The 27,376-nt window shown below is 37.8% G+C and overlaps 2 long non-coding RNA genes across 2 annotated transcripts in view; one reads left to right on the forward strand and one right to left on the reverse strand.

The window, feature by feature from the left end:
- Window positions 1-10,738, reverse strand: part of LOC117951639 — a 26,066-nt gene extending 15,328 nt beyond the window's left edge. The window contains exons 1-2 of the long non-coding RNA XR_004658223.1: window positions 10,594-10,738; window positions 9,629-9,722 (exon numbers count right to left, since the gene is read on the reverse strand). This is a non-coding gene — a long non-coding RNA (uncharacterized LOC117951639). The remainder of the gene's footprint in view (window positions 1-9,628; window positions 9,723-10,593) is intronic.
- LOC117951637 lies at window positions 7,306-27,167 on the forward strand. Its single transcript, XR_004658221.1, has 4 exons — window positions 7,306-7,317; window positions 10,026-10,031; window positions 10,885-10,895; window positions 26,927-27,167. It is a non-coding gene; the product is annotated as an uncharacterized LOC117951637 (long non-coding RNA).
- The last annotated feature ends 209 nt before the right edge of the window (window positions 27,168-27,376 follow it).

Consider the following 27,376-nt stretch of genomic DNA (forward strand, 5'->3'; position numbering starts at 1 on the left):
AAAAGAGATGGGTGATGTTAGTTGTCCATCTCCCCTCTGTCCAAAAATCACCCTGCGTTTCAGTTCATCCTTGTTTCCATTACCAAAAAGAAAAGGAATATTGTTATTTGGTTTTCATGAGGGATACAAATATGGCCTATGTGTTTTGCTGGGTTAACCTTGATGCGATTATGGATGCTAATGGAATCTACAGCACAACATTTACTTTGACTACAGCTGCCACGTAACGTGTCCATTTCCTTTTGACTTTAATCTTTCTTTTGAATTTGTTAGGGCTAGCAAGATGCAAAGACGCTGTTGCATTTAAAGTTTCCTGGCTGAAATCTATCCAGTTGCTTGATGGATAAATAGTTATTAATAGAAGCTTTGTAAGTTGACCCTGCTTGGTTGATGCCGTCCGCGTGCATACTTTGATAAGTTATGTTAACTGCTATTTTAGTATACCTTAATTTTGAAAAAAGAGTTTTCCCCTGTCTTTTGAGCTCATCTCTAACAAACGAGACTGTCAATCTGAAGCAATCTATTAGCTGTTAAGAGTATAAACTGCCCCAAGCAAAGCAAGAGAAAGAGAGAGAAATAAATGGAAAAGGACGCACGGGAAAAAAAAAAACAATCAAGAAGAGAGAATCTGCTCAGAGAGCTGACAATGTGGCATGGATGTATGTTTCTTCTAGTTTGATTAACGTGTTTTTGCCATAGGCTCTTAGACTCTGTAATGAAAAGTTGTCTTCTCAGCTCATTAGCTTCCAACACAACTTTGACGAAATTTAAATTAAAGGTCTACACACAACTTGCATGAAAACATAATATGCATTGACATTTGCTGAATGTCAAACACCAAACCACACTCAGGTAGCAGCAATAACTCATTATATTTAAAATAATCAGAAGTACAAGGGTAAAGGTAGTTCATGCGATACAGCTCCATACTACATTAGTATTCATTGTGCTAAATTGGGTTGCCATAGAGGCCAGCACTCTTGAAAGAGTTTAAAGAGACCATAGGTCCAGTACAAAATACAATTTTATTCATTAGATATTTCATTACAAAACAAATCATGCCATAACACCATTTACACCAAACTGTGAACTTTATTTATTTCAAGTGACTTCAACTGATTTGTATTCTGTCATTGCTGTCATGCTGTATCAATTCTCAATACAGGCAACAGGGCTGCACGATATGAGGAAAATATCTAATTGCAATTATTTTGACTGATAATGCTATTGCAATATGATTCACAATATTGAAGGGAATGATCAGGTTTGTATTATTATTCTCATTTCATTGACAAATATAAAGCGCTCCATCGTGATTGTCAACCATTATATCAATGGGCGATATCGTCACAACCCGACTAAGATGTACCAGACGGTCGCTGGTTGGCCAATCAAGTTAACAGACTCGGTCAGCGTTTTGGGTGCCCGTGGTGGTGGTGGGTGGTGGTGGTTGATTGCATAGACTTGAGCGGTTGCATGGTTAAATTTGGTCTCGTTCAGTAGCCTGGCCAGTAGCGTTCTCCTCGTGACAGCCTACCTACCATGCAGCCTGCAACATTCACTTCTCTAACACTTCACCTAACTACCAAGAAAACATGAAGTGTACTTGCATATGATGTACTTCCCCATCAATAATTTGTAAATTGCCATGAACAAAATCATCCAAGATGCACTAGAAACAACGCTTGATTAATAACTTCAACTTACCAAGAACCGAGACACCGCTGGATTGCATTAGACTCGAGCGGTTGCACGGTTACATTCAGCCGCGTTCAGTAGCCGTGTGCGCGATCTCTTTCGGTGCTGCTTGGCTCGCGGTAGCCCATTTCCTGATTGATCCACTCCAGTGGAGGTGCTAATAAGGTAAAAAAACAAAAACAGTAGGGAGTCAGTTCGTTAACGTATGGCGCTCAATTCTCCTGGTTCTGTGTCACAAGTCGGGTTAATTAATCGGCTCTTCGGTCAGTTCGTCAACACCAGCTGGGATGTCTCTGCAGCACCACAATACATTGAGAATGGTTTGACACATATTCTGCCTTTAACAAATATTAAGCCCCTCTCCGATATGGATATTGCACTAGTCCATATTGCGACTTTGATGAAATTTTCCGTCCGTGGTTCTTGAACGTATTTCCATTGTACTAAAATGCGTTCATTTTCAATGGGCATTAATTCGCTATAGGCCAATGTTGAGCGGTTTAAGCTTTTGTCTTTATTTGCATTTTTTCCCCTTACATTACTATTACTTTTATACTTTTTATACTGTATAAGTAGTTTTGAAACCAGTACTTTTACTTGGGAAAAAAACATTAAGTTGATCCTTCAACTTTTACAGACTTTTTAAACCCTAGTATCTATACCTCTACCTGAGTATTAAATGTGAATACTTTTGACACCTCTGCTATCATGCCTATAATGTCTAACCTCTAGGATCATTACTGGGGAAAAGGGCAATGGACAAGATTTCACACTGCTTATCTTTTTACGTTTTTAGGTTTTACTGAGTTATGTTGAGGGTATATTGCCTTTCTTATGCATCATTATGGTTAATCTATTTTACCATCATAATTATGGAGCTCTTGAATAAAAGAGACACCATTACACCTAAAATCGAGGAAAGTAGATAAAGCTAATGAGATAGGAGCTGTCTCATTATCTCCTCTTTACTTTAGATGAAGACAGAAAGACTGCTATAGAAATGTGCAACAAACATGGTAAAACAAAACAAGACAAGGAAGAGGTAAGAGGAGTGAAAGAGCCAGGGCAGTTTGCAAACCAGATGTAAGAATGGATAAAGAAGAGAGGTGACCTGTTGGGTCATTTAGCAAGCCGCTTTGATTTGCTAGATTGTTTACCAAGAAAAAGACTGCCAACACTTTTCTTCTTATTCCACAAATAAAACAATGGATAATGGGGCTTCTTCCATCTTTGACTAAGTGTAAATACAGTGCTTTACATTAACCTAGGAATTTGGAAGGCAAAGCTGGGAATGACGTCACACCCGAGTTGTATATAGTATATAATCCATAATCAGGGGTATAAAAGGCCCTTTCTCTTTGTTGTGCAGTGGTAATGTTTTAAAGCACAGGTAAAAACTCACACTCCTCCTTGATAAGGTGCCACATTGCTGGATTCTGAGGAAATGCAAAGCCTTATTTGGTTTGTTTGGGCGTATCTGAGCCAGTTAGAGTTGTGAGTCGGTATGAGGCACGAGGGGAAAAAGGAGAACGTTGTTATTGGCATGGGGATTACACTCCCACATAGGGCCCAAAGGCTCAGCTTTGTTGACGCACAGAAGTGTCTGACCATGGAACCGACCTTCCAAAATTATGTCTCTCTTTAGAAGAAAAATTGAGATTTATTTCATCTATGTACTGTAAATCAACTTGGAAAGCATGGGCTGTTCATGAGACAGGGAAGGAATAAAAATGCAAAAATCTGTCCATGTCAAGTATATTATAAAATGTATGGAAGTAGCCATAATTATCCAGGAAAACACATTTTATGTTTTAATGGAGAGTATGACAATTGCACATTTCTTATTCATTAGCAGTGATAGGAATAACGGCGTTGTAAATATTGGCGTTACATTTTTCAGTGACAAGTAATTGATTACTCCTCCCATCTTAATAACGCACTAACCATTACTGCCAAAATGCTTTTTTTCTTCTTTTTTTCACATCAGACTAACTACAGTAGATCTCTGAGCCGAGAGGCAAAGACTTTTTTTCTCACTGTTCTTTTTTGGTCAGTGGGCAGTGCATGAGACAAGCACATAAATGCTGATGATTGGCTGAGGTTAAGTAAAATGTCATGGTAAGCCAATCAGAGGTAGAGTTGGGCGGGTGTTCATTAGCACACATAGTCGGACACACAACAAACAACACAAGCGGGTCAGTCAACAAGAGACAGGTAAGGCGAGCTCAAAGGAGGGGCAATAAATATCAAAAGTTCCAAAACATCTAATGTGTTATTTTGTAACAATCCAATATATAAATATAATATCTACATACGTGGCATCTGACTGGAGGCTAGTCTCACCCACAGCCACATTAGAATTGTGTTTCTGTTAATTAATAATTATTGTATTAAGTGTCCATTTCATTATAATATTCAGATTTATCATATATAATTGAACATGAGCATGTATTCTAAGTTCCGTTAAAGAGGGGTCACATTTGAGCATTTAAAAATTTACTTGAAAGTAACGCAATAGTTAATTTCTGAACTAACTAGTTACTTTTATAATTTTTAACTGAGAAACTTTTTTAGGGTTTTTTTGGAAGAAAAAGTAATTGTAAATGATTACTTTTTAAAAGTAACTTGCCCAACACTGCTCATTATATTTTAAAATAGTGCGGCAATTAAGCCTTGTTCAAAATATCTTGAAATGAATACATCTTACTTCAAAAAACATGCTGTGGGCACAAAGTGATAGAAAGTCATTCCGATGCAGGCAAAAAAGACGCATTACGTAAAGAAGTAGTTTGGCATTGAAATTGCCCAGGGAAAAGTAAAGCCGTGGATGTTGGAGGATGCACATAATATATAGCTTTTTCCTCAAGGTTGTGTGTTTTTTTTTCATCTCTATGTGGCAGAGGAACATAAACTTAAAAAAAAAATACTGTACTTTACATTTCAGATGTGCTCATTTCAGAAGTTGTGTGAGACTGTGCTGGAATTAAACATTAACATTACTGTCCAGGTCTACGCAGCAGCATATGCAAAAGATTTGTCTTTGTTATGGTACTTTGTAGCACTTGAGCAAGATTAGGCAATTTATTTGCATTTCCTCTATATAGCATTCAGTATAGTAAGAAGGATATATGTAGGCAATTTTCTGTGATGGGGTTTCTAAGATGGCAATCACACAAGTATGTATAAATCATGTGAAACAAATCACCGTTACATATTCCCACACTTGAGATAAAGCCAGATGCATAATGCCTTTATTTCTCAAATTATACATTTTCTTCTTAGGCTAAGCCTCCACTAACAACAGGCACTCATAACGACACAAAAAGTATCAGAAGCCACACCAACTGAATAGTTATGTAGGAAAACCTGTTCTGGTGGTATGTCTATTTTGAGTCAATCCGGATCAATTGCTAAAATATTAATACTTCTGATTCAATTAAATTGCAGGAACTCAAAATAGACTTGTATGTGTAAATTTAGAGGCAAAGGTGTATGAATGTAATGATAGTTTTAACAAATCACTATAGAAATGAGTTGGGTATGTAATCAATATTGTTTTTTACACTTTTTGTTTCTTTTTGGCAGATCGGGAAAGACATTATGACGATGTTTTACACCTGCTTACGTTGTATTTCAGGATATAATGTGGGTTGTGTTTAACATGAAACAGACACACAAATGCATCTATAAGGCGCACAAACAGACACACCCGAAAAAAAGAAAAATATGCACATGCACACAAAATTGCTTACACAGTGTCCCCACACTCTCATATGAAAACCTTTTCCTCTGGGATCTAGCAAGTGATTTTTTAACATAATCACTGTATTAAATAATAAGACTTAAAAAAGATGTTTTGAGTACAAAAGAGAAGTTTATCTTTTCTTTCAGATGCTTGTGAGATGGATAATGAACGAAAGATCAAAAACACGTCTGAAATGCTACCTGTGTTAGATCCAAAGTTAGGCTCATCTTATTGGCACATGCAGCTCAGACGACTTAGGATGTGTAGACAACAAAAATGAAAAGTGATGTTGAAGGTCTGTCCCCGCCCGATCAACATTGCAAGTCTAGCAAGTCTTGAAGAACTGCTAATATTGGTAGGGGTTTAACATTAAGTCAACATCTCCTTTACTCAAGTCATGGCAGAAAAAAAAAAAAAAATCTGACAATGACCATCTGCAAAGACTTATTTTACTTATTGTTGTCAGATCCTAGTCTGGTTTAAGACCTCTGAATCACCGCCCGCATCTCTAATCTGTTCCGTGATTCAAATAGTTCTGGTGTTGTGCCTACTGATGAATGGCAGATGAATGGGGACGTCATCCTCCTACATAGCTAATGTTAATTCAGTCTGAATATCAGGAAAGTCTGATACCAGCATTATGCAAAACTTTTGTCTCAAATTAACCCCTTTCACAGAATCACTCTCTTCACTCTGCAAGTCTAACAGTCTAAAAGTCAGAACCGATTCACAACATTTTTAAAGAATGGACTGACGTATGTGTCTGATCTCATCTAATGGTCCTTCAATCAGCATTTATAGCCCTCAGTGTCACAAGCCGTGGGTCATGCAACTCAAGTCAAATAATATATATATATATACTGTATATATATATATATATATATATATATATATATATACACACACACACACACACACACACATTTCAGTTTTAAATGCAAGATGGTGCTTGAAAAGAATTTATAGTTAACATTCTTTAACTGAAATGTGCCTATTAAAATCTTCTTTCAGAGAAAGGGACATTTGGATAAATAAAAATGCAAGATGGTCATAATGGAAAACTGCCTGATGACACTTCCAAATGGAGTCTGATGTTCTCTCAGTTTGGGTTTTTCTTTTAAACAACAAACTACCAAAACTGAGAGTAGACAACTCTGATGCCCGGGAGCAGAGGAAGCCCGGCTACTGCTCACTTCAGTGGTGACACACTTAATGTTTCAAGCTTGAAATGGTGATTTCACATCCCTAGCGTTGCTTACTTTCAGCTTTATCTGTGTTTTTCTGTTCTACCCACCCATAACTTTTGTTGTAACTGAACTACCATAACAACATCCATACATACTATATGTAATGTGAAATGCTGAAAAGCAGTGCAGAACACACCCTAAAGTGACTGTGTTGATATTATTCGTATAATGACATCTGATGGCCAGAAGTTAAAGTCTTCCAAAAGTCTGATGGGATTTCCCATGTGAACTCATTTGAACACCACAAAAAATGATTAAGTGTAATATGCTCAACTAAAGGTCAGAGACAGGAATCGCAATGTGTTTAGACTCTCTGCCACTGCCAAAACCTCTACGCTGGCAAGAGGTCAGGTAACCCAAACTCCACAAAATAAGCAAACTACTTGAAGAGTCCATGTTAATTGAGTTTAGCCAATCTGAACCATAACAAACCAAAATCATGCAACAAAATAGACTTTTCCACTGGGGTTTGGGAGTGATCACATTCAACAATGACTATGTCTAACGTGAAGTGTAAAATAATTTTTTACTTCTCTTATCCTTGTTCATTAGATTTAATTTAGCAGAAATGGCTGCTATCTCAGAGTGACACCTGAATCTTACTTGTTTCTGCCTTTCATTCTATCTGTGTACATCAATCTTTCCTCTATTTGATTCTTCTCTTCTTTGTTGTCTTCTGTTATTGGCCCTTAACATCTTTCAAATGTATTTCTACCATCTATGTCACCCCTCTCAGACTAGTTTTGTCTTCAAAAAAATATAAAGCGGAGGCTTCTCTACTGTAAACACGGCTTGGCAGGCCAATATGTACATGCTTTCATCAAAATTAGCATTGCCACAATACAGCCATTAGAGTTATTAAGTCAATGCCATCAAAAACAAAAGAGTTGAGTTTACCAATATAAAGCTGAAACTCACCTTTCAGCATCTTCTGCAGAATGTCTGTAATGTAAATAGAACACAAATTCAAGAGATGCTGCTAATTCTTCAAATAAATACGACTTCTAATTCTACTTAGGCCAATAAAACTGTTCAACTCAAACAGAAAAACATGAAAAATTACATAAAAAAGCTTTCCAAACTTTCCAATCTAATAACATGAGCCCCTCTACAGGTTTCGTTTGCACCTGCTATAGTCCTAGCTCAGCTAAACCCCCTGACATTGGTTTATTAATCCAATTGTCTTTTTTAAACCATCAAACACTTAATCTCAAACGGAAATATTTTCTGTGTCTAATAAAAGGCCGGACTGTTACTTCAGCTCTTGACTCCTCGTTTTTCTGCTAGTAATATGGGAAAACCTATACTGGTGATATGTCTGTTTTGAGTCAATCTGGATCAACTGCTTTAATATTAATAGAAGGAAAAAGGCGTACAAAAAACTCTTGGAAACAAATGAGAAGACTGAATGTCAATATAACATGAGAAACTAGAAAAAAGAAATTGCTAGAAAGTTAGGGCCCAAACTGAAAGGTAAGCCTTAAAAAAAAACTAAAGCTTCAATTTTTTACAACCTAACCAAACCGACCTAATTTCTAGACACACAAGGGGGTTTTACACAAACATAGAATATCCCAACATAGACACAAGGGGACGCTTGACTAGTGACATCATTAAACATCCAACACACTCCAACAGCTCCAATATGTAACATGTTTACTGTAATAAATCCAAAAATGCCCCAAATGTGTCATCACATATTAAGGAAACATGCTCAGTTGAAATACTATCTTTTCTGACAACAATACTAATGCCAGTATTTCCTCCTTTTGCCATTTACGTTCCGTGACGGAATTTTTTGTTTGTGTTTTGGCCTGTGTGTTTTTCTCAACTGCCCAGTTTAACAGCCAGGACGGGTTGCCAGATATAAAACCAGCGTGCTACAGCTGTAACATTAGTACAGCCATATATTAGAGATGTAGTTGAAAGATGGAGACAGCTTAGAGCCCAAAAGAACAGAAGTTGGTTAATTTCCTCCTGAGCAGGCAGCTAAGCATTAGCTTCAGGCTACTTTATCACAGCTACAAGGCACAGACATTTCATGTAATTTCAACATTCGTGTACTCACATTGAATTATATAGATCTAGTACCCAAGTTGGTTACTTTAAAAAACAATTGAGATAGCCAGTAAAGTGATCCCAACTGGTCCTGGCTAACTCCCATTGTTACTAGAGGACCAAGCAAGCGGGTCACAGATGTTTACATTGTGTAGCCTGTTCAGCAGCCACATCCAACAACAGTAAGTTATTTTAAACCAAGAGTGGGGGGGCTGTAAATCAGAAAAAGATGGCTGTTAGTTTGCAGTGTGTTTAGCGATTGTGCAGTAATTCTAAGCCAATAAAGTGTGTTCAGTCGGGTGGAGAGGAGGGCAAGGTAATGTTATCTTTAGGGGTTCCTACTTTAATTCTAAGCCAATGAAGTGTATCTGTCCGTCGGGTGGAGAAGATAGGGAGATTGTCGTGATTTTAGCAGTTCCTACTGTAATTCTAAACTTAAGTGTTAATGTCAGTTGGGGACAGAGCACTGCATGAGCACGGGCTTTTATGACTGTCAATATAGCCAGCATCTAACAGTAGCTACTCCGCTGATTAGCAGTAATGCCTGGCTACGTGAGACTAGTTGTCAGTACATATTGCACCTTTAAGAGATCCAAACATAAATAACCTCAAAAGAAATGATTTACAAAGACAGAACCTTTAAGAAAGGGATACCAAATCCATACAAAAAGATTTTTTCTGATGAGGATTTACTGTCAAGTTCTGCTTCATGATTTTATTCATGGTTTACATTCTTATCTGGTGCTTACACTGCTGTTTAGATGAGCGGGGGTTTCATTTCATGCCATTTAAAAACAGGAATTAGCTAACTGCCCTCTTTATTAATCTTGCAAGTTGTCTTTCTGTTCTGTAATTACTAAATTAAACAGTGAAATCATACCCGACGCTTGTGAAGACCTCCCATGGACCAATCATGTTGCATTTCTCTTTCGGCTTGCGGTCATCAGACAGAATCCATTTATTTCAATCAATTCCTGCAGAGAAAAAAAAATTGCATTTCAAGTCGAATGGAACACATGCCATCACTGAAAAATATTAGGCCTACTAGTTAGATTGGAATATTGAACGTAGCCTTGCTCAAATGTAAATGTTATATCAATGAGAGGTGTGGAGTACATAGACTTGATTCTTGAACCGGATGATTTTAGACTTGACAAAAAAATAAAAGTGTAGCAACTTCACTTTAATTTAACTTCACTTTGACTTTAGCCTATTGACTTGGGAATTACATAGGGAGTATCCTCCTCAAATTTATAGATTAAAAAGTTAAGTTAAAGAAAAGTGTGCAGTGATTATCAATGTTTAAATGTAAAAACTTTGCTGTGATCAACAAAACAGAGACGGCAACATGCAAAACATTCAGTTCAGATATTACAAATGATTTGGACCTTTTCACAAAAGACAATTGGGGCTGCATGATATAAGGAAAATATGTGATATGCAATAATGTTGAATATCGTAACAACAACTTAACTTGTGATAAATAAAGAGATATTAAAGTGCACTCAGTTCTGCTTCCTTCAGTATGTTGCTAAAATACAATAAATTGTGTGTTGAATTCAAAACAAATGAAAATAAATAATTTCCAACATTCTTTTATTGGACAAATCCAACACTGAATTGAATAAAAAAGGCACCACTAGAAAAAAAAGAGATAAATTCTGCATGCGTGTACTGCAGCTGTTTATATCACGATGGCAATAAACAACGATATATTGCGCAGTCTTAGAAGGCATCATATGGCATTTTATAGCAGAAAAACACATGCATTTTTATATTGAATACATTTTAGGTGAGCCAGTTTCAAGGCCATGTATTTTCAATCAGGCAAATTCAAACATTAACATCAACCATAACCTTAAATAGTTTGGTTGACTGACCAGGACCTATGAGGTCTTACTCCTGAATTGTGTCATTCCTTCACAAAGTAGCACTCCCATCACAGACTGTAAACAGGAAAGAGCAGAAAAAATGTCAGTCAGTACATTTAAAAAAACTACGGGTAATCAGACAAGTTATGTTATATTCAATGCATTGTCATTAGCCCAATATTTTTCTACACTTAATCAGAGGACACAGTCCATACAAAAGTGTATCCCCCAGGTTAAATTACATTATAGCAGTCCATATGTACAGTATAATGAACAGTTCCTCAGGATGAACAGATAAGGAATAAACATCAAATAAACATAACATGATATTGAGATTAAATTCATCATTAAGGCCTTGTGGCGATAATGTCTGCAAAATAAATATGCAATGTGAGATATCATTTGACATATTATTTTCATATATTTCATTTATCAGTATGATAGTCTGCATTTATCTTGTAGACACGTTTTTTTTTGTTAAAAAAATCAAATACTTTAAGTATTTTATTCATTATCATGATAGTCAGCCCAAGCTTATTTTATTCCAGACGCGAGCTTTTATTTTGAAAAGTAGAAGCTCGAGGATGGCACCAGGTGGGATGGCATGAATGGGATGGGATGGCATGACACAGTATGCTCCAGGCTGCAGCCATACAGTCTTGGACAAAAGAGGTGTGCAAAAAAGCTTTTCTAAGTCATGCTGCCTCAATGGAATTGATTACAGGCACAAACGTCAACGACATGTTTTTCACCTCTGCTTTTCCAGCTATTACAAGTCAAAATGTTTGCTATGAAAGAGGTCTATATGTTAGGCCTACACATTTCAATGGCAATACCTTTGTTGAAGTGCACAAAATTACTTGTTTGAGGCTTTGAAAACCAAGTTTAAAACTTGCACTGAGTTGGGACTTGTGGGCAAGGCTTAATAGTGAGGACTTAAGGTGAGACCTTAAGTCGTCACTACTAAGCCTTCGTTCTCTAAAGGTTGCAACGTTAGTTGAACGTTAGGGGAACGTCCACTATAGTTTGCAACGAACGTTCGCTATAACGAAAAACTAACGTTTATAGAACGTTTTATAAAAAAAGAAAAGAAACTTTCTTATGCAACCAAAACACAACCAAACCAACCTTCAGTGAACGTTCCTGCAACCAAAAAACAACCCAAAATTGTTAGCTTTGACTTGACTTCGCAAATCAATTACTTGGTCTCACTTCTGGCTTTAATACATTTACCTGCTGTCTCAGAATTGTTATTATCTAGTAGTTTTACTGCTTCACATAGTTTTGACATGTCAACACAAAAATACAAATAGTTGCAGGTACTGTAGCAGTAACTAACTTTACCTTTTAGCTAGCAGCCCAGACATTTGCTAGCTGGTTAAATAAGCTAGCTAGCTTTTACCTGCCAGTTGATAGCTAAGTAATAACGTTAGCTTAAACTAGTTAATGCATGTAGCCTACACCTCCATATTTTAGTGGTAGTTTATTTTTAAGCTAACGTTGTATGACTTCAATAAAGCATGACTTAACCATGTATGTGAAAAAAAAAATAAAACTTCCTTACCATAAACACCCTCTCCACCATGGCATTCCGTTGCAAGACACGGCCACTCCACGTTTGTTAGCATTGACTGCTTATCCACGCTATCCCTATCGTTGCAAGCATTCTGGGTCAGGACATTGGTCAGCTGGCTCCTCCAATCAGAATCCTTGTAGGCAAGACATTGGTTGCAGAATAGACAGAAAACACAACACAGTCACTGTTTAGGACGTAATTGGTATGATTTCTTGCGTCTTTGGGGTCACCTGCTAGAAAAAAATGTATTCATCTGGAATAAGCTCTGTACAGGTGATGACATGAAAATATCCCTCCTTTCATACTTCGGTAACAGCTTTATTAAGTGGTAGCCTTGGCTAACTAGTTTTTGTTTATCAGAGTGTTTGTTTGTTTTTGCCTTTTGGGAAGTAAAGTAGTCAATGTTGACTGCAAATAATATGCAACAATGTAATGCATCCAACACATTACGTACAAATCAAATCCGTTTGGCGCTTGCAAAGTTTGATAAGATCTTCTCTTTTTCTTTAATTGCCTCAGCACACTAAATATTATTTGCGCATGGGATAATGACTTGCTCAAACAATATAATAACTTGCACTGTTAGGACTTCAGGGGCTCTATATATCCTTAGAGAGGCAGGTAGGCTACACAAAACCTAAAGATATGTAGGAAGGAGACAGCTGTAGGGAACCGAATTATAAGCTTGTGGGTTACAGATGACAAAAATGTATGGGCCTACCTCTATAACAAAATAATTAAATATTAGAAATAACAGAGTGGATTTAAAAGAGAACTCTATTATTAGGCTATACAAAATAGTCTCCTAAGTCAAAAAAATCGCCACAATGTCAAAAACATTCTCTCAAATCATTTTCAATGTGCTCTGTGTCTGTTTTTGCTTTCTGGACATGGATCGGGAGGTATTTCCCGAAGTGTAAGCATCAGCTGGCTTCCACAAACATAAGAGTATCTCAGATATGTGATTTGTGTGTTTGTGTGTGAGTGGGTGTGGGGGGGGGGCTGAAGCACAAACGTCTGACAACTAGAGCTTAAGGAAGGAGCCGCAGTGAGATTCAAAACACAAACAGACCCAGTTTAGGAGTTCTCTTGAGTCTTTTTGAGAAAATGAAAAATTACAGGGTTGGACATGAATCTATTCCCAGTGGAAATGAAAGGTTAGGATAGAGGGAAACTGGAGAGGTGTAGAGGCCACCCCAATGCTGAAGTCAATCTAAAAGAAAACTGACTGACACTCAAAATTAAATTGATTTCTTTTTTTAACTTTATTTTCAAGGGGATATTGAAGAAAATAAACTCAATATAAGTTTGCCAAGAATGACCGGAGGGGGACAGGTTGAAGGAGATGCTTTCCTTTAGGGAAATTAATACATTCAATGTAACAGCAAAAAGTCCTACTCAAATTCCATGTTCAAATTCATTGCATTTGGACTTAAAGGGGAGCTATGCCGTTTTATTTAACTAAATTTACCTCAACTGAACAAATTCAGAGTCATTGTAATGGTTATATGACCTTTTCAGGTTGAACGGTGGTCGTTTTGCATCCTCCTATAGTGCCTGTGAGTGGAAAAAACAACCCTTGCAACTTTGGGTCGGCGGGCCGCCGTCCTCAGCGTCAGGAAGTATCACGGGATATCAGGTCTCACGATGTACCAAATTGCTTTGGCACTGCACACATAGGCCTACACACAATGGACTTTTTTACACTATCTTCATGGCTGAGCCAGCAAAAAAGAAGCAGAAAGCTAGGAAAGCATTGCCAGAGGAACAGAGAAAGAGGAAACGGCAGACTGACCAAGCGAGGGGTCAGACATAGGTAAACATAGGAGCTGCCAAATATTCATTCCAAAGCTGTAGGAGGTGCTCCATGGAGAACACAGTGAGCAAAAATGCGAGAAAACGGTGAAGAAATTGCCAAAACTGCAAAGCGTCCCTTTAACTGCAGGAATTAGTTGAAGCTCAGTCGGTTGTGTTTTCAGACCTGTGGTCCTTATGAAGCTTTGGAGAGACCTTTACATACCACTCACCTTTCTTCTGCATAGTGACCATGTTGGACATGTCGCTGTCAGACAGCACAGTGTAGGACCTAATCCACCCATTTCTTTTATATTTTTAGTGGACACATGCACTTTGTGCCATTGCTTACCTCGTCTGCCAATCACAGCCACCAGACCTTAAATGCCAGACATGCGGGCCAAGGAACAACAATGCGATTGTCTTCTATTCTGCTTTCTATCTTATAATAATTTTTACCCGCCTCCTCAAACCAGAACAATTACAGAGGGGGCTGTAAATGGAAATTGTGAGTAGAAATCCATTCAACATAAGCTAGAGATGAAAAGACTTTGTGTGAATGAAAAGAATAATGGCCACTGTCAGTTTGATGGATTATTAACAGAGAATGTAAAGGAAAGAACGATGATTGCTTCTACTTAGCTCACATGTGAAGCTGTGGGGACCGTTTCCATTAGATGTTTCATTAAGAGGATTGAAACTGCTTCTCAAAGGATATTCATCTCCTTCTCTCCTTAAAGCATTCACATGGTATAGTTTTACTAGGTATTTAGTTGGCTCTTAAGTCACATCACATTTTGATGTTTCATTCAAACATAAAAGCTGGTGGAAAACAGGAAAAGGTGTCCAAATGTGCACAAACTAAACACCATAAAAAACTAATGAGGAGCTCATTGGCAGTTTAAGTCAAACATGGAAAAGCAGTGGTCACGGCAGGTGTATTGTTATGATACAATACAGAGGCTTTCTGGGTCACAATAAACCAGGATCAAACATGGATTAAGTGAGGCCAACTTTTGTACTTTTGAGAACCCAAATAGACACACAGATAGGGGTGGACAATGCAGCAGCCTTTACTCGGGCAAGTGACAAGCAAAAGGGGTTTTGCCACAGGAGATTAGTCCAAACTAACAACATTGCAAAGGGATTGAGGCGGGCAGGAGGTCAAATAGACTAGACAAACATTATGACATAATAATAATAAAAAAGACATTTTGTGAAATAATCAGAAAACATGAAGACACAAAGTAAAAAACATAGACAGATTGGCAGAAGTAGCAGCTGTGGTGGAAGAAGTATTCAGATCCTTTACTTAAGTAAAAGTACTAATACAACACTGTCCGGCTGCACCTTAACAATCCTGTATATTAAACGTTGTCAATGTAGACTTATCAAGATCTAATAATGCTGGTGATTGACTGTCTAACGTTCCACACTTAATAGAGGCATGCAGGAAATGTTACGCACAGAAATGGTGCTCGCGTAGTAGTAGCAGAACAATACATAAAAAGATGTTTGCCGTAATGTATAATGTTGTAATTTCTTATTGTTAAAATGGATTTTTTTTACAATACACAGCCTTAATCACATGTGCAACAATGCACTAGAGAATGAAAAGTTAATGAAAGTTCATTTTCGCCATAGATCAATCTGTGCACCTACAGAACGAAATGCAAAGACTTCAGGCTTAGTCCAAACAGCATTCCAACTGAAAAAATGTCCATTCACCCATTATCACCCAGCTTTAAAGAAAGACAGAGATCAATACTAATCACGGCTATGACTGTACAACTCAACCTAATATGAACCGCTTGTCTATCTCAGCATTCATAACATTATGGATTCACTTATTTTCTTCTATCAGCCCATGCAGCCACAATGTAAACTGACATATCTCCTGTGGAGTAATGAATACCCACAGGTTGGACTGCTGCTCCATTATTTGTGTGCCAGAACTTGATGTCAATACAATAGATTACCAATCAAACTCTAGGTCTTCACATAAGTAATTGATTTCAACGTCTATAAACCTGTTGTGAGCAAGCCCAGACAGAGATGATAATCATTGCCAAAACTAATTTGGTCCAGGTCTTACTGGTAATCTGTCTCTGTTTCTGTCTGCCTCTGTCTGTGTCTCATTGTGTGCTGTCTCGCTGTCTCTCTCCTCTGTAAGGATGAAACTATAACCCACATACTCTACAACTTCACCATCATGAACATTAGTACTCTACATTACGTCATTATGGCTGTCTTTCTTTTTTTCATACTTTCATTATTTCTTTCTTTAGAGACATTAACACTTAAAAATTGAGTTCTCACATCACAAATGTGACGACAAATGAAAATGATCGCAGACCCTGCAACGTATAGCCTAAATGAGTGAAATCCAGCAGATTTCCTAGCAGCAACGGCGAAATCCCGGAAGTGGAAGACTCAATAAGGCTCCAATTGAATACAGGAAAAGATGCTTGAATAGGTATCAAAACTCTTTCAACCCTCCATCAGTAAATCTCAGGACACAAACAGGGTGTGAAGTGAGGGGCTGTGTAGAATGCTCTTGAATGCACTTCATGTTGGACCCCGTCTCGTTCTCCTTTATGATTGTATATATGTTTTATCAGTTTTTTTAATCTGTGTTTTTTTAATTTGTCCAGTGTGAGGACGTAAGCTACTTGGTCCAATGTTAATAAGTCCTTATGTTCTTTGAGACAATTACCCGTATCATAGTATAACAGTCTTTTTTCTGCATTCTCCAGTTCATTATTTGAAAAAAACCCAGTTCACTGGGACATGATAGTTAAATGGGGAAAGAAAAATGAACTAATTGAATTTGTAGGTCTCTTATACAGTCTCTCGTTGCCTCCTCCATAGCGCTGCAAAGGAAGGTCTGGCTAGTCCACACAGCATTCCAGGATAGGAGAAAAGCGTGCTCTGGTTTATTGGCATTTCTTTAAAACAATCACAATGGTCTTGGGTTGCGCTAAGCACCGCACGGAGCCACCGTGCCTCTGCAAAATATCCTCGGGAAGGAACTTGTTTTTTGTGGAACAAGTGAACGTTTCAGTCGTGCAACAGAAAACTCAGATTGGACAGACAGTCTAGACAGCTGTCTGGATTCACCCTGCAGAGATCTGAGGGCTTGTGTGATGATGAATTTAAAGACAACTGCAAAACAGTTTAGGTTTGAGAATACATGTTTGCATGATTGTGGCGGAGCATTTCTCATGCAAACAAAATTTCCAGAATATCAATGTCACAAAAGTTGGAAGCAGATTGATTTTTGTTCTAACCAGGTTTGTTTTAACTATGTGTTTCCTCTCTCCGTTCTCTCCCCACGCTGTCTCTGTCCCCTGAGGAGGATGTAGTCTAACTGTTGCACTGGACCTTCTCAACAACTCAGTGTTAAGGTCAATAGACTCCCTGTGGAAACAATAGAGACTAGAGAACATTGGCTTTTAGAGGTGGAACATGAACTGAGGAAGCAATGAGGACAGAAAGGTTTTTACTAACACCAATAATGTGTCTCTCTAGTCTTACACACACAGATGTAAAAAACAAAAAATGTGGTCAAAATGTGGTGGTACAGACTGGGTGTATGTACACTCCTAATTAAATTCATTCCACACTAACTCAAGCATGTGAAGGTGGATTAAAGGATTTTTTTTTAATCTTGAAACAACCATCGGGAACTGGCTTCTGCTGCATTTGCCAGGACGGATTTGGAGACGAACACTGGAGGCAAACTTCTGTTCCGATTTTTGGATCATTTTGAACAAAAATGATTCAAAATGCAACAACTTATAATGACAGTTTAAGTTTTTAAAATCTGTCCTGTAAGATTTCAGTGTGAAAGACACTTGCTGTGGCCAGACTTTAAGGTGGACTGCTGTAGCATGATTTATTTTAGCTTGGTGTCTGTTCCCTTGGTGACAGTTTGTCTCTGCCACAGACAAGGAACAGTCAGAGAGCTGTCCTCGATCTGTAACCACATTAAACGCTCGCCAGGAAGGATTTTCTCCTACTAATTGAATCGGCTCGACGTGTGGGCTGGCTGCTTTGCAAACTTCCGTATCTCTGTCTGAACTTCTTGTCTTCAAGTCTCTGTAGTTTCTGTTCTTCTTTTGCTTTTGTTGGTTATGTCACTGTCTCTCCCCTTTCTAATTTGGAGGCGTGTTTACAGAAACACTTCCAGCAAAAAGAAAAAAACAACAATATGAATAGGGTAAGATTCCGTTTGCAAACAACACATTTGATAAAGTATCAAATTAATCAGTTTTGATTGACTTATACATCATCTTACGATTCTACATGATTTCAATCACAGCCAATCATTTTCCAGTGAACACCTGAAGAGTTAACATATATTTGCAAGTTTTACTCTGCTAAAAAGCTGGAAAGCGATCAAACGTGTTAGCAATACTGTGTGAAATTCATCACTGGGATCATTCTGACATCAGAGAATAAAGAAAAGGCTTCCCAGCATTCTTTTTGACAGCATCCAGGTTGCTGCAACTAAGTCATCTCAGTTATTTAAATATAAAATTGTGTTTCATGCATTTTACAGCAGTCTCATTTCAGAGATGGTGTAATTATGTTACTATATATACAATAGAGTGCACAAGGACAGCAAAACCTCCCAAAGTGGATTACATCATGCAAGATGAAAAGCAAACTCTCCCTTGCAGCTTCTCACAGTTTTTATTACTTGTGCCTACATGGGTCATTTTTAACAGACATAGATATCTGACTGTTTGACCCAAGGCAAACACCATGGGCTGTACACAGTACACTGTAAGAAATAAAATCCGTAGAAGAAAGGATTATTTCCTAGCAGGAAATTCCCACCACCTTTTCCATTAAATTCACGAAGATTTCTGTTAATCCAAATGTGAAAAAATCTCAAACTGTTAAAGATGTCCTCTGTACCTTTAACAGACATTTCTGTTAAAGCTTTAGTGTGTAACTTTTTTAATATTAATGAACGTCTGTTACATTTGAGCCGTTGCCAAATGAGTTGCTACACAACTAGTTAAGACTAACAGCTCCACACAACTCTCTCTGTATCTCTCAGTACGACTGTGTTCAGAAGATTGTAATGTCCGGTGACTTTCCCGTGGAGAAACTCGGGTGAAGATCACTTCTCTTCTGAAGAGTCCTTAATGTTTTGTTTTTTTAATCCTCCGTGTCCTCCTCAGAGCAGACTTTCCAGGTCAAATGCAACAAACTTACCTGCTCAGATGGATTTCAGTAACTTGTTAATGAAAAAAAGCAAACATACAGGGGTGAAAGGCTTGAAAGTGATCCTGTAATTAAACCAAATTATCTTTAAACCTGGTATTCTCCCACTATTTCATACCGCCTGTTTTCCTATTGCTATCATAAAGTACATAGTTGGAAATAAACACCTTTTTTGGCTTCTTATCTTTCAGTATGGTGCAGAACAATCAGCAGCTGAGATGTGCACTGAAAATAAAAAAGCATTAGCAGCTGGGTTACCCTGATACCCTGATAGAGAAAAAAAACTATCTTTTCTGACAACAATTCTAATGCCAGTATTTCCTCCTAATGAAATTTACGTTCCATGAAGGAATTTCTGTTTGTGTTTTGGCCTGTGTGTTGTGCTCAGTTGCCCAGTTTGACAGCCAGATATAACTGTAAAAATATAAAGCCAGCGCGTTACAGCTGCAACGTTACAACCATGAAAGCAGCAAACAAATGAACAGGATCAACGGAGATAAATTCTACCTGACCTAAAAAAAACAGCCATGTTTCTAACAGTTGTGTAATGAGAGACGTTACAAACCCCGGGTAAATATTGGAGATGTATTTGGACGACAGAGACAGCTTAGAGCCCAATAGGACGCCAAGTTGGCTGATTTCCTCCTGAACAGGCAGCTAAACATTAGCTTCAGGCTAATTCATCACGTCTACAAGGGACAGGCATTTTATGCCACTTCAACATGTGTTGTGTTGTTTACTCACATTGAATTATATAGCTAGAGTACCCGAGTTGGTTACCCGCAAAAACAACTGAGACAGCCAGTAAAGTGATCCCACCTCTGCTTTAGAATTCTTTGAGTATTTTTGCACAATGGACTTGATATTTTTATTTACATATAGATCCGAGCACTTCCACTGTACCACTGTACATACTGATTACTGACATGTGAAGTGATGTGACATTAGGGAGATGAGGTCTCACAGAGGATTCATACCTGGTCTTGTCAAGAACTATTGGTGAGGTTTTTTTTCTTCTTAAAACCTGCAAATCTCATCAGAGAGTGTTCCTCAAGATTAATGGCCACACACTGAAAGAAGACAGTTGAGGCATATAGTGATGAATTCTGCTTTCATATGAAAATATTTGTTTTATTTTAGTCTCCTTGAAGGCCACTTCATTATTCCAACCAATACACCGTCTGGGATGTTTCTTGGACTTCAATGTATCAGAGAGACAGTGAAGGATTACACGACTATCATTTATTACTTAACACAAATAACATAACATTTATTTATTTTACCCCTGTAGTCAAAAATCAGATTGCATCTTCTGAAGCTCCAACATCTCCGGCTACTGAGAAAAAAAAAAAGATTCCCTCCTGCAGCTTGTCATGTGTCCTAGCAAAAGTCAGGGAGGACATAGTTATTTCCCATCCTATAGAAGTACAGCCTGGTCTGCGCTGACCGTTTTGTTTCTTTTCTTGGCTGAAGAGTAAACTGAATGCAAAATTCGGACAAAAATTAACATCTGCAGTTTCTTCTAAAATATGACCCTTCTCTCTTGCGTCCTTTACATCATTCTTTTTTCCTACAATGGCCTTAGAACGCTGTTGGAGAAGAAGCAACTTGGGTTTGCCAACATCACGCTGACAAAGAAACTGGCAGATAAGTTTGTGATGTTTCTGGAGTGGTTTAAGGGTCTGGCTCACTTGAACTCAAAGTAGGGGTATGTGTCCCATGAACTAAAATGAGTTTGACACCTCTGCTTTAGAACATTTTAATAGCAGAGTATTTTTGTACTTTGGAATTGATGCTTTTATGTAAGAAAAGATCTGTGCACTTCCACTGTACCACTGTACATACTCATTACTGTTATGTGAAGTAATGTGACATTACTGAGATGAGGTCTCACAGAGGATTCATACCTGGTCTTGTAAAGAAGTATTGATATTTTTCCTTAAAACATGCATATCTCATCAGAGTGTTCCTCAAGATTAATGACCACACACTGAAAGAAGACAGTTGAGGCATATGGTGATGAATTCTGGTTTCCTAAGAAAATATTTGTTTTATTTTAGTCACCTTGAAGGCCACTTCATTATTCCAACCAACACACTGTCTGGGATGTTTCTTGGACATCAATGTATTAGAGAGCCAGTGAAGGATTACACGACTATCATTTAATACTTAACACAAATAATGACGTGGCTAACTCTAACCCTTTTTATTTATTTTACCCAAAAGTCTAAAACCAGACCACATCTTTTGAGGCTCTAACATCTCCAGCTACTGAGAAAAAAAGCCTTGTGTGGCTGAAGACTAAACTGAATGCAGAATTGGGACAAAAATCAACACTTGCATATTTTAACACTCAGGAGATAATGTTGTGTCAGAAAATAAAAAAATGTAAAGAGCAACTCATTCAACATACAATTTTTTAACTCCCTTGGAGCTGTCATCAGAGTGTTTGGCTTGATGTCTAGTTTGAAGAATTGCCAGATCAGTGCCACTAATATTAGACAAATCCTATTTCTGCACACTGACGCTCCCAAAAGGATGAAGCATTTGAATTTAACTGACCCCCTGACCTTTCCCCTGTATCCATTTTCGAGAAGTAAAAAGAAATCTGTTGTTTGTTGTGAGGAACATTTCTGCCTATGTGTGCCAGGGTTTTACGAGTTGGATGCGTCCAGCCGCACATTTTCAGCTATCCATCAAAAACAGATCTGCTTCCATCTTAATCATGGCAGCAGCTGTGTAACAGCTCACCCCCGGCTCTTTTTTATGTGCTTATATCTGGGAATTTGGGGAGCCTATTCTTGTGCATTTGCTGATTTTCCTTCCACTTTCTTCCATGTAAAACTGCAAGACAGTATAACTAAATAATGCAATAGGAACACAATTAATCAAAACCAATAGAATACAGCTAATAATGAAAATAAATACTAGTTGCAGCATGAGATCAACAATTTTTATTATCTTATTAGGGCCAAGAAACAAAATCATTAAATTTGTAATAATAACAATATAGTGCGAGACAGAGGTGAATTAGCGTGTGATGCTCTGTCCAGAGTTTTATGCATGTGTTAATTTTCAGTTGCTAGTAGCCAAGGAGGACACGGAGGATTAAAAAAAAATATTGGACTCTTTAGCAGATGTAATTATCTTCACTCGAACAACACAATCTTGTGAACATAGCTATACAGACTAATACAGAGAGAGATGTGTGGAGCTGACATTCTTAATTAATTATTGATAATCTTAATTTGTTGCAACTCCTTTGGCAATGGCTAGAATGTAACGGATGTTCATTAATCTCGAAAAGTTATGCACTAAATTTTCAATCAATAAAATCCATAAAAATCAATAGAGTAAAGCTACTAATTAAAAGAAATACTGGTTGCAGCCTTCAGCGTGAGTTTATCTCATTGGGTCCACAGAAAGCAGTATCAGAAATTATAAATAACTATACAGTGTAAGACAAAGCGAGGTGATATATAATGCTCCTTCTACTAGCACAGAGTGTCTCTGCTAAGAAGAAGCCCTTGTGTGCCTTATCTTAAAGAGTTTTTCTTTCTGAACGCCGGTCATAATCTTCCTGAGTGCCGCCAAGCCAAGTCATCAATGTTTGGCTTGCAAAAGAAGAAACAGAGAAAGAGAGAGTTTGGATTAGTTCTGCCAGCGAACCAACGCTCTCGCTGATACAAAGTCCAAAAGAAAGTCAACACCAGGATTATCAACATCTTTGTAATCTTTAATTAGCCTTTATCAGAACTGTTACATAGCAACAGAAAAAGTCATACACATTTCAGCTCCCTGAAAGAGAAGCCTTTTAAGTCAGTTTAATACATGAAAATACCCATTTTGTTTTCTGTCAAAATAAATACTGAGAGTTTTTTATAAAAGTTTTTGTGTTTTTGTCTCCTTTGGACAGTCTGTGGGAGTTTTTCTCTTATATACACATTCATGCTCTAAGCTGCAAAAGATAAATGAACAAATTAAAAAAAGAGAGGGATGAAATGGACACAGAGAATGACATGGAGTACAACTCAGGAAGTTGCACAAATGGCAGCAATTGTGGAAATCCTGCTTTTTTTTTTACCACATTTATATTGGTAGAATAATAATTCAGGTCCAAACTTGCCCTGTATCCTGCAGATCTCAGCAGTAGATACCAAACTATTACTTGAAATGCTTCACAAGGAAAGACATACACAGTGGCTGCATGAGAATGTATGCACCTGACATCCAAAAAAGTAGGTAAGATGTTAAATACATGTCCAATGAACATTTTCATTTTGCAAATAAAAAAAAGGCAAAGAGGCTGTGCTGAGAACTTCAGTACCAAATATTACCTGTGCGGTTACATAAAGTGTATGATCCGGCATCATGTGCTACACTGAATGAAACCAGAAAGTTGCAGATTATTCTGCTAAACTTTAGCTCACTGGAGATTTTGTGTTTACAGAAATATGGAATCACCTTCAACAGGGATGGTTTCCAATAAACAACAACACCCACATTATTTTGAAAATCAATTTGGGATCATCATCATGGGATATTTTGGTGGCAAAAAGTTATTAAAAGCTACCAATTCTGCTTAACATAAACAGGAAAAGAATGGATTCTTATTGGAATTTAATAGCGTATATATTGTCCATCCTCCTGATTTCTCCAACAATGCAACTCTCACCTATCACCAACAGTAGATGACTCTCATATACCATTTAGTTCAGTTTTTGTGGCTCTAAACCATTCTTCTGCTTTGTATAAATGGACAAGAATTCCGCAAAGTCCTTTAGTTGACCACAGCTCACCTCCAGCACTCTAAGCACAATGTGCGTGAAGTTTTTTGCGCTAACTTTGTGTTTTGAGTCCCACTGATAAGCAACAAGACGCTTGAAAGCCCACTAATGAACCGGGGAGTTTGAGGACTTTCAATGGATTTCAAAGAACTTGAATTCAAATTTCTCCACAGGTGGACAGATGCTCTAACTGTTTCTTTAAACAAAATATATAGATTTCTAACTTGAAAGTGGCAGCAAGGTTTTCATTTTTTCACTTATCCCTGAAATAGTTACAAGATCTATTAAATCTCAGATACTTTTTTAGTATCTCATTATGTGGTCTTCCTTTTACTTTTAGGCTCATTAAATTCCATGAAAGTAGGCAAGATTGACTCCCCCCCCCCCCCCCCCCCCCCCCCCCCCCACACACACACACACATAGACACACACACTCATGCACACTCATTCACAAACATTTCCACAAGAATGGACATACACATTGTGTACCATTAAGCTTACACAAATGCATGGAGTCTGCAGCTGTGGAAGTGGGTGGCTATTGAACAGCAAAGTGACGAGAAAATAGGCAGAATATAGCAAAACAAAAAATGCATGACAGTCAAAGCCACAAAGCCGGTCTCCTTTCATAATTATAGAACAACAACGAACATGTTTGTTTGAAAAGAAAATTGTGGGTTTAAAGATGCTGAAATCATGAGTGTGCATGCTTTCAAAAAAGGCTGAATTTGCAACCTCTAAGGGCTGAAAACGTCAAAGTGGAACGGTTTTATTTAGTTTATATCTTTGTTTACAGATGTTTGTGGTCTCACTATGCAGCAAAAGGTCATGTTAATGTTAAGTCCATCACGAGGACACACAGTTCTTGCCACTAGAGTGCATAACGAAAGAAATGTTCTGACTCGTATTACTAACCAATTTTAATCTCCGTTTACACAATGTTGGAAATCCAAAATCATCAGGAAGTAAAGACCACATTTTCTCTGAGAGCAAAACATATTAGGTGAACTTCAGTGAAACTAACTGATATAGCAAGTTAACCATCTAAGTCAAAAATTAATGAGAAATTCTCATTTTATTATATTATGCAACACAGTCTTATGGCAGTTTGGGAAATAAATGTATTGAACCTCTAAGGAATTACACTATTTGGGCTTAATAAACTCCTAACATATCTCAGACTGACTGTGCTACATTGATCCTTCCTTAAATCACAAAAAAAGTGCTTGTGCATATGTCATGGAGAGGCCACAGTTTGAGTCTGTTTTGGAAAAAGACAGAATCAAAAACAAAGAAATGTATAGCTGATATATTTATGATTTATAAATGTATGTCTAATTCAGTTAATTCAATTAACAAATCTAAAAAAGTCAGCAATACTGAAGCAGCCACTAACATTCAGCATTTAGAGGAAGTTTTTATATTTTAGTTTTTCACGTGTCAAACTGAAAAAGCTAAGGTTTGGCTCTCTTCCTAGAGCACTGAGGTGAAGAACATCACCTGGACCATTGAAAATTAAATTACTTGAAATTGCAAGGAATTTGGGGTAGAAGGGGAAATCTTTTGACATCTGATATAGCTAACCGTGTGCCAGGCTTGAAAGGTTGAGTGTAACATCATGAACTCAGGGCTAAATACCGTCTGGGATCATAAGTGTGTTTTTATCAACTGGTGTAAAAACCAAAGTGAAAAGCAGTTTGTTTGAATACACTCTCCCGAAATGGTGGGATGTCGGGCTACCAGAAAGTGTCCTTGAGTAAAACACGGAATCCCCATTAGACTGAAAGTGATTCTCCATCCCACATATGTATTCAGCTTAGAGTATCAAACACACCACCAGTGCTTTAAAAGCAGTCTGTCAAGAAATTCCTCCCTCCTTCAGACAGGCTGTGGTTGGAATTCCAATTTTCATAGCTAAAAAGTAAATGTCAAAAAATGTCCATAGAAACTTTTCAAACCACACAAGCAGCATGTTCCACTTTTTTGTTATTAACCTATAGCCCAACAGACCCTCGGCAGAACCTGTCTTTCACCATTTTTTTTCTGAAAAGAAATCACTCTTTGGAAGAATATTGATGGGCAGAAGAAAGTTGGATTATCCCGCAGGGATGTTTTGAGACAATTATGAGGACATCTAAGTCACCATTTCAATCCACTGTAGCCAACATAAATCAAGTTGATGGAATGAAACTTCAAACTTCTTGCAGCAGCTCAGAATGGGAATAACACACAGAATAGATTTAAGATAAAGTGTTTTTCAAAATCTCATGGACGTTTTTGTGTTGCTCAAGGACACATCAGCATGGTGAACAGCTGCCTGCAGTTGAACACGATCTCTATGTTAAGACTGGTGCAATACATCAACTGGCATTGGCAGTAATTATTTCAGTTATTGTACATGGTCCAATGTAAATGACTACAACAACAAATATATATCAACAATTTACATTTTGGATCAATCAATTTAAGTAAACTCTGTCCTTAATGCTGACTCTCTGGTCTTATGATATTGCGTCTTATGGCTGAAAATGATTTCACCATCTACAATGTGCAATGTTGTCATTCCTGATGGCTTGACTGAAGCAGCAAAACCTCCTCTCACTCTCTCTCTCTCTCGGATCTGTGATGTCTGAGGCTCATCTCAATGTAACTGGAGTAACATGAGAGCTGGTCTCTTTTTTGAGTTTCAGATTGGATATTTCCTCTGAACTCTGACTTGCTAAGTCCAGCTCAATTGGCTCCTCTCTGCAGGGTTTTGTAATTACCTCGCCCGCCGAGTGTTTCTAGTCAAGAGCTTTTTGGCTTTTCTTTGCTCCAGTGAATCAGTTCTCAACTGTGTTGTCATCTAATTAACTGATTTGAGAGGGCTGTGTTTGTTCCTACACTATGCAGCTCTTCTTTAGAAGGTTCAGTTGTGTTCTCTAGCGTATCAAGACTATCTCTCCACCGTTACATATTCCATATGTATGGGGATGATGCCCCTGATGTCAGGTACGTGGATAATTCTTTAAGACACACTGCTCTATACTATTTCCTAAAAAGCAAATGTCCTGGCGTGGACTCACTGATAATTTGACCAGAACCGTCTCCGAGCTGCCTACAGCTCGTAGAGATAGTCTCTTCACTCACAGAACTAAGGTTATAACGTAACCAAGCATTGCCAAACTGCCAGGGATTGGCGGTGCTGTTTGTGCCAGTGTTACAAACACAACCACATTGGCTGACTTGCAACAAATGCAGGCTTTGCAAGGGTATAAGATGATTGCCAAAAAACATTGTTACCATGGAGAAATAACCTACCAACTTTTTGTGCTTTAAGTTTTATGTATGATCCATGAAAAGTTTGGTAGCGATCCTTTGCA

Source organism: Etheostoma cragini, chromosome 10 (genome assembly GCF_013103735.1).
Source record: "Etheostoma cragini isolate CJK2018 chromosome 10, CSU_Ecrag_1.0, whole genome shotgun sequence".
Lineage (NCBI taxonomy): Eukaryota > Metazoa > Chordata > Actinopteri > Perciformes > Percidae > Etheostoma > Etheostoma cragini.